We start from the raw sequence: 7,853 nt of genomic DNA, 5'->3' as shown, positions 1-7,853 counted from the left end.
TCGGCGGAGTCCCGGAGCCAAGATGGTGCTCTCTGCAGGGCAGGTCTCTGTCCTCCGGCTGGGCTATACTCTATTTTTTAAGTAAAAGAGACAACAAAAGAGTTTTGGCAAGTATCGAGTAAAATCTTGGAAGTCAGAACATCCTTCCTACTAAAGAGGTGTGGGAGCCTGAGACAAGGTCATAGCTCCTCCGAGCATCAGTCTGCTTTTTCTTTCTGCTTCGTTTGTTTTAACTCTCATCTGAAAAATGATCAATATTGGGCAGCAGATGTTGCCCAGTGATTCAGCACTCCCCTTCCCTACATGAGGCCTCGGTTTGATCCCAGCACCACCCATGCTCACATAAGAAGAGAACATTAGAATTTGTACCTTGTTCATATTGGAGAGAGAAGAGTAAAACCCCAAATGCAAGCATACTGATAATCACTAAGACCGACAAGCATAAGAGGTTCTTTCTTTCTTTTTCTTAATTAAAGCACAGTTCATGCCTATAATGCATTATCTTACTCCCTTTGGGCAGATAGGAACTCCTTGTGTCCCTTGTATATGGGAAAGCTAGTTGTATACATTCCTTGATTTTGCTCTTTGGAATCACCTATATTCTATAGACCAAAGCTTCATCACCTTGTCTCCTACAATCCTAAGCAATGTTTCCGGTTCAGAGCTCTGTAGCACACTGTAACTTATACAATTGCTCTCAGTGCTGTGACTATACTGTGAAGACACGGGTACAGATATTTTTTGATATCTAGTATATCTTTGTTGAATTAAGTTTAAAATATTAAAGTAATTAATTTTACATATTCTGGGTATGGTGGTCTAACACTCCTGAAGCAGAAACAGGAAGATTTCTGTGAGTTTAAAACCAACCTGCTCTGCACAGCAATTTCTAGGGCATAGAGAGCTACATAGTAAGATCCTGACTCAAAAATACTTCTCTGTATACTTCCTCCTTTTATAGCTATTCCCTTCTTTTCAATTGTTTGATTTTTTTTTAAGAACCTATCACCTTTAGCATTCACTCAGCTCCAGCATGTTTTCATGAAGGGGAACTCTTTCTTATAGCTATTGTTGGCCAATCTTCTAGTTGCTTTTACATAGTATTTATGAACAAGTTATAAAATATTTTCATTATAGCATATGGTTTAAGCCAGTGGTTACTGTTTCTTCCCCCACACTTACATCTGAGCACTGGTGAAAAGGGTGTGCCCATGCTGTAAGCCATGCAGCCACTAAAGGGATTCAATTAGCCTCTAAAGGGATTCCCACATTTGCATTCCACATCTCCTTCCAAAGAAGAAAAAGTTTTAAAAAAATGCTGTTTCATTTTCTCCAGGGGCATCAGTGACAGAATTCCTCCTATAGTGGGTTGATCTGATGCTGCTTGTATCCTAATGCTAAATCCTGGCTCCTCAAGATGTGATTTCCCCCAATGTGCAGATAGATCCTCAGGTACTCAAGTGAACCTTTCCCACAGTTTAACTGGTCAGTAAAAGGCTCAGGAAGACCAACAGAGTCAACTAACCTGGACCCTTGGGACTCTCGGAGTCTGAAATACCAATTAAAAACACCATGGGCAGGACCTCCCCACACATATGTAGCAGATGTGCAGCTTGGCATTCATGTGGGTACTGAACAACCAGAACTAGAGCTATCCCAAAAGCAGTTGCTTGTACATGGGACATGATATTTTAGCTGGGCTGCTTTGTCTGACCTCAGTGGGAGAGAAAGCACCTAGCCTCACAGAGACTTGAAGTGCCAGGGGGAAGGGATACACAGGGCCCCCACCCTCACAGAGGACAAGGGAAGAATAGGGAAAGGATAAGGGAAGGGGGTGACCAGAAAGAGGACAGTGAGTGGAATGTAAAGTGAGTAAGTAAAAAAATAATAATAATAATTTTTTTTTAATTCAAGCCAATGATTGGGCAGTGGAGGGTGAAAGGTAGAACTGGAGGGTTCAAGAGAGGGGGGAGAGGGAGAGGAGGAGAGAAGAGGAAAACAAAAGAGGAGGAAGCTGCCTTGAGCCAGAACCACATGGCCAGGAGAAAAAGCAAGCAACAAGGGACTTGTAGCTGGGGAACAAATTAGTATAGCCCTAGATCTGCCCAATCTAGGCATATGGCTTGTAAATAAAATATCTGGGTTGCGTGTCTTTTTTTTTCTAAGAGAGTGTTTACTGTTTTGATTTAATCAAACGTAAAATATTTCATCAAATTACCCAGGAAAATCCAGATAGCAGAATTATATAACATATCCATTTCTTCACAAGGTCTCAAATCAGTTTTACAAGGCCATATATATATGTATATGTACTATGCCGTTTAAACCACTTCCACTTTCTATACTGAAGAACTCCAGTATAGAAATAAGCTTCGTGGTGCTAAGGTAACATTGGGACACTCCCCCAACATGATTGCATAGGTGTTTAAGGTTAAATTTGAACATAATGTGAGGTCTCCAGTCAGTCAATCCCATTAGAATCGCAGGTTCAAAGCAGCATATTTGACGAGTGCCCAAGGAGATAACTTCACTGAACCCGTGTGTGTGTGTGTGTGTGTGTGTGTGAGAGAGAGACAGAGAGTGACAGAGAGAGAAAGACAGAGAGAGAGAGACAGAGAGAGAGAGTGTGTGAGTGTGTGTGTGTGTGTGTGTGTGTGTGTGTGTGTGTGTGTGTGTGTGTGTAAGGAGATGGGTAGATTCAAGGCAGACTGACTGAAGGCAAACTGATAGCTGTTAGCCATCTGCAGTTGTTGGCAAGACAGAAACATATACAGACTTCATATTCAAAGTCTTCATTGGGATATCTTCTGTAATTTCTTGTGTTTCAGTCTCATTCAGGAACAGCCTTAGCCTCCTGCTCCTCAGTTCGAACACCTTGGCTGCTTCATGCACAAGCCCTTGGTGGGTGAGGCTGTTCTGTCCAAGTGGGTTTTCAAGCAGGAGGGTGCCCACAGTTCCTGTTAAACACTCTTGTGGCTCTGCATTCAGGAGCTATAGGTACTGACACAGCAGGGTGCTGGGGCTGCTGATGGGAGATGGGGATGCTCCTGCAGTCACATACAGCATCCTCCTACTGAAGCTCAGCAAGTCAGTTTGGTTCTGTATTTCTGTTTCACCATGGAAGACTGACAGCTTTGCATTTTTAACACCAAATACGCTGGTAACAACAGTCTTCAGCTTCACCAGGTTCAGCTGATTATCACCTTTCAGATTCTCCAGGAGCAACACTCCACCTTGCTCGGTGCCATTTGCACAAATGTTAAGGTTCACATAAGCACAAGTAGGGCCAGGCACACACAATCTTTTTGTGAGTGTGATTTCCAGCTCAGATCTCTTTAACTGTGTTTGCTCTTGAATAAGGATATTATCTGATGTTGGAACTGAATATGGCTTCAAGGGAACTTTGATAGTGGCAAATATGAAGTCAGTGTGGCTTTCAATGATATTATTCAAGTATCTTCCTTCAGATTTTGCATTATAGTAAACTGTTATTTCATCTGTTGGAACCAGATTGCACTTCTTGCGAAGCTTCTGGATGCGATTGATGACTTCCAGAGCCATACCCTCATCCACCATCGACTGGTCAGGTGTGACATCTAAGAGGACTAGAGCCTGAGCATCAGAGTGTGCTTCAAACTGCGCGGCCCCTCCCGCGGCCTGGTCAAAGGTGTACATGAGGCGAATGTCTTCCTCATGCAGTTCGTGGCCTTCCACAACAATGCTCCCGCTCTTCTGAAATCGCTCTAGCTCCTCATTGCTCAGCCGCTTTATGGCCATCATCACCACTTTGAAGGCCCCCTTCAATGGCCTAGTCGGCCATCACTGGAAAGAGAGGCCCATTGGACTTGCAAACTTTATATGCCCCAATACAGGGGAATGCCAGGGCCAAAAGAATGGGAATGGGTGGGTAGGGAAGTGGGGGGGGGTATGGGGGACTTTTGGGATAGCATTGGAAATGTAATTGAGGAAAATACGTAATAAAAAAATATTAAAAATTAAAAGAGAGAGAGAAAAAAAAAAAAAAANAAGGCCCCCTTCAGACGCTTCCCAAGGACCACGTGATCTGGTTCAGCCCTTAGTTGGATACGGTACTTGTTTTTATCAGTAGACAACGTGACTTTTCGAACATTTAATTCCTCAATGATATACTTCTCCAAGGACCTGATATGCTCTAGAGCTTCTGGGTCTTGGTGGATGACCACAATTTCCTTCAAAAGATACTTTATTGGAATAATTTTCCGGTCTCGTATCACTCTTCCAAGCTCGATCACAGACTGCATCCTAGACACGGCGTTCTCAGTTTTCTTGTCAATCAGCTCCTCTCGAACTCGAGGCAGCATGAGGTAGTGTATGCTGAGTGTGTCCTTGTCTCAAATAGAAGCAGGGTCAATCAGCAGCTTTAGATTCTGGTACATCAGTTCAGTAAGAAAGGGTGTGTAAGGGGCCATCAGTCTGCACAGAGAAAGCAGGACACTGAACAGTGCCTCCAGAGTCATGACACAGTCTTCCACCCCACTCTCACCCTTTAACCTACTCCTGTTCATTCGGACATACCAATTGGTTAGAATATCTACAAACTTGACCAGACAAGGTACCACAGTGTACAGCCTGTAAGCTGCCATTTCGGTCTCAAAGAAGCCAAAGAGCGACTGCGTGAAGGACAGAACCCACTGGTCGGTGATGTTAGGGCTTTCTTTGACTGTATGCTCGTTGTATAGGAACTTCACTTCCTCTTCCTTTTGGAGCCTAAAGATGTTCTGGATGAAGAAACAGTAAGTGTTGTACCACGGGAGCAGCACATCTTTGAGGACATCCCGCACACCTTGAAGTGCAGGTTTTCTGCTCTTACCACAGGGGAATTGATCAGATATAACCTGAGGGTGTCCGCACCATACTTATCAATAATGGAAACTGGATCTGGGTAGTTCTTTTTCCTTGCTTGCTCATTTTTTGGCCACCACTTGCCAAGATGAGGCCATTCACAATCACATTCTTGAAAGGTGGCTGTCCAAAGAGCGCTGTGGCTAGCACCAGCAGGGTGTAAAACCATCCTCTGGTTTGATCGATGCCTTCAGCAATGAAGTCTGCGGGAAAGGCATCCTCAAATTGGTGCTTGCTCTCGAACGGATAAAGGACCTGGGCATAGGGCATACTTCCACTCTCTAAACAGCAGTCAAACACCTCAGAGACGCGCCGATTGCATGTCTTTTATACAGGCTTATTAAGATTAAAATTTCTTAGTACATCTTCCCTTGCCCTGTCTTTTAGTCTCCTTGACTTTTTGATTATTGTTGAATTTTAGTCCTTCTTACTCTGTTTCTTTCTGTTACTGCCAATTTATCATGAAAATGAAATAAACATTTAAAAATATCTCCTTTATACTTGAGATTCTAATATAGTCACATCATTTCCTTGTTACCTTCCATCTCTCCAAACCTTTCATATACCCTTCCTTGAAATACACTGTAGCTGTCTCCAGACACACCAGAAGAGGGCATCAGATCCCATTCCAGATGGTTGTGAGCCACCATTTTGTTGCTGGGAATTATACTCAGAATCTCTGGAAGAGCAATCAGTGCTCTCAACCACTGAGCCATTGCACCAGCCCTCCTTGGGAAATCTTTCAATCTGTGATCATGAAGCTTTACCATTTCCTTTGCACAACAGCTAGTCCTGGTTCACTGTGGTTTGTAACAGAATGCTCTGTGCCTTCTCCTGACTTGATGCACCTCTTTACACCCCAGTGAAGGTTGGTCTCCTAGAATATCTTTTAAATTGCTTACACGCTGAGCCTGAAGACAATACATACTTTCAGATTGGTAGAACAGTAAATGAAGACCGTCTACCTTCTCTTCTAACCACCTTTAGCTTTGAATTGGGTCCATAAGTGACTTCACTAGTCTGAGGAAATCTCACATCATAATTTTCCTTTGAAAATGTTCCTTTATATATTATATCCTTATTAATGTGGTTGCGATTTTAAAGGATCTCAAGATTGCGGGTATGAACATAACATGCCAACCACAACTTTCACACTGTATGACTTTTGTTACCCAGCACTCACTAAAGTTCTCTGCTCAGTGCTAGTGACTCCTTCAAGACAAAGCCACCTGTGCATACTTGATGAGAGTTAGACTTGTTTCCATAGAAATTCATAAATGTGCACATGCATACACAGGACAACCAGAGAGTTGATGAAACAATAGTGAGTTGATGAAACCATCTGCATTCCTTAAAGTAATAAAAGTGGCTAATCGTGTCATATCAAAATGATACAAAGAAAATTCACCTGGAGGAATGAACCTATTTGAAGTGAAAAAAATGCTTCTTGTTTCAGAACATCAAAAATATTACCCTCTATTGTATATATAGCTGTTCCCATGACAGCACTATTTGTATAGAAGTTTTGATCTTATTCAGACAGATATTGACTAAGAATACAAGCAAAATTATAAGCTCTTCAACTCCATAATGTGGGATGGTAAATGGAAACACAGTATCTACTTTTGTATTTGTAAGGAATGTGTATTTTATCATCCAGATCACAAATACAAATATAAAATTTCTGTAGTAACACCATATTTACCTATAATATTCCTTCTGTCTTAAAGGAAATTTTTAAATAAGGAAAGTATTCCACATAATCTACAACATTAATCAAATGCTAGGCAAGTGTTCAACTACTGAAGTATATTCCTAGACAAGATAAAATAATTCTATTTATATATATGCTATAATCCTAAAAATCCTTACTTTCATAGGTATTGTCAGTTTATCATGAGTGTCTCCTTAAAGCTGCCCAAAGCATAGCAAGTTTCAGATGTCTCAAAATACTCAGGCAGACGGGAGCACTTTTTCTTGTTTTGCTTGGAGACAGTGTCTCATATAGGCCTTGAACTAGCTCTATCATGAGGACTCCCGATCCTTCGGCTTCTACATTCTAAGTGTTGGTGTAATTGGGGTGAGCTACCACACCTGGTATAGTGAGAAAAAATAATGTTAAGTGATGCATAGTTGCAATTTTTGTACTGGCAAATTCTCATGCATCTGTCCTTGCTGAGTTGCCAGAGCAAGAAACTTCTGATGTAACACTCATGTGGAACAGCTGGGTATGCCATGGCTCCACTTCTTTCCATGTGACACTTGATATATTATTGCTGGATGCCCCTTTTAAAAGCACCATCAGTATAGTCTAAGAAATTGCTTGTATGTCGAATGATTTTAAATAAAACTGTATCATTCTTTTTATTTAAAATTTGTATGAACCAACAGTCCTTCAGAGTGGCTACATCACTCTAACTAGGCTTGAGTTCACCAGTTAAGTTGATGAAAATAAGCACACCCTTTCCAATCCATGTTTTTCCCATCATTTGCCAGAGGTCATGTCCTTCTAGCTCCTTACCTTGTAAACCCAACTCTTTATTTTCAATAGACTGGACTCAGTTCTGCACTCAATTTGTCTCTCTACCAAGAGTGCTTGCTCTCCACTCTCCAAATCCCTTCAGGTTGTTTTGCTAATGTTACCTTCTTAATCCAGCCTTCTATGTAACTTATGAACTATTTAAGCTTTTGTATGGATATCACAGCTTTATTACTACTATTATCTTATTATTATTATTTTACCATGTAAACAAACAAAACAATTTCTATACCCTGAGGTCAGGAACTGATGCATCAAGCGAGATGCTGATTCAGTGGTACACTACTGAGCAATGAAAATAAGTAAATGGGAGTAGGACCACAGGCCTCATCCAGCTGGATCAGCGCCAGGGTAGCGGAAGCACAGGGTTGCCTGACACCCGCCAGCTACCCACGACCCCCGCCGCAGGATTTTGGGACTGCTGGTGAGTGGA

The 7,853-nt window shown here is 41.8% G+C and overlaps 1 pseudogene; it reads right to left on the bottom strand.

Annotated features, from left to right (window-relative positions):
• Positions 1–2,671: 2,671 nt before the first annotated feature.
• On the bottom strand, positions 2,672–5,807 carry LOC110283749 (annotated as a pseudogene).
• Between the last annotated feature and the right edge of the window lie 2,046 nt (positions 5,808–7,853).

This window comes from Mus caroli, chromosome 1 (genome assembly GCF_900094665.2).
Source record: "Mus caroli chromosome 1, CAROLI_EIJ_v1.1, whole genome shotgun sequence".
Taxonomy (NCBI): domain Eukaryota; kingdom Metazoa; phylum Chordata; class Mammalia; order Rodentia; family Muridae; genus Mus; species Mus caroli.
Note: the sequence above shows the minus strand (reverse complement) of the source record. Positions and strands in the feature narration are given on the sequence as shown.